The following is an 897-nucleotide window of genomic DNA, read 5'->3' as shown; positions in this document are numbered from 1 at the left end:
GAGAAGTCAATTTGGGGGATGCCTAGTGAAGACCCTCATTCTCATATGGAGACTTTTTGTGACTATTGTGATGCAATTTCTCAAACCGGAGTTACTCAAGACCAAATTCGATGGGTCTTATTTCCTTTTTCTTTGATCGGTACCGCGAAACAATGGTTAAAGAGCCTTGATAAGGCTACTCTTGGTATTGACTCTTGGAATAAATTGGCACTTGCTTTCTACAAAAAGTTCTATCCTCCAGAAAAGACTAACATGTTGAGACCCCAAATCACCGGGTTCAAACAAAGGGATGAGGAATCTTTGTATGAAGCATGGGAGAGATTCAAGGATACTTGTCGATCTTGTCCTCATCACGGACTTAGCGAGTGGTTCTTGGTACAACAATTTTGGAATGGTCTTTATGAAGACTCCCGAAACATTCTCAATATGGGATCAAATGGTATGTTCACCGAAGTTGACGATAATCAAACATGGAACAAGATTGAGGAAATGGCGGTCCATAACTCACAATATAGAAGACCTCGGAAGGCTACTAGAGGAGGAAAGCGTGAAGTGGACTCTATTACTCGATTGTGTGCTCAACTTAGTGCTCATATTGATACCATTAATTTGAAGTTTGAAAAGGCTATGGCTAAGCTTGAAGAAGCCTCCAAATCACCAAAGCAACATGTTAATGCCATGGTGGCATCTTCATCAATTCCAAGTGGAGTATGTGAGAGTTGTGGAACTTTGGGACATGACCAAAGTGAATGTAGGGCAACAAGTGAAAAAGTGAATGCTTTCCAAGCATACAAGAGTGGTACCCCTTATTTCAATTATTAAAATGAAAACACCAAATTCCATCCCAACCTCTCATACAAAAGCCAAAATGTTCAAAACCCTCAAACAACATACACC

The 897-nt window shown here is 40.4% G+C and overlaps 1 non-coding gene across 1 annotated transcript; it reads right to left on the bottom strand.

The window, feature by feature from the left end:
- Positions 1–252: 252 nt before the first annotated feature.
- Positions 253–359, bottom strand: LOC141619781 (small nucleolar RNA R71). Its single transcript, XR_012531806.1, has one exon. It is a non-coding gene; the product is annotated as a small nucleolar RNA R71 (small nucleolar RNA).
- Between the last annotated feature and the right edge of the window lie 538 nt (positions 360–897).

Source organism: Silene latifolia, chromosome 1 (genome assembly GCF_048544455.1).
Source record: "Silene latifolia isolate original U9 population chromosome 1, ASM4854445v1, whole genome shotgun sequence".
NCBI classification, from domain to species: Eukaryota; Viridiplantae; Streptophyta; class Magnoliopsida; order Caryophyllales; family Caryophyllaceae; genus Silene; species Silene latifolia.
This window is presented reverse-complemented; position numbering and strand designations above follow the sequence as displayed.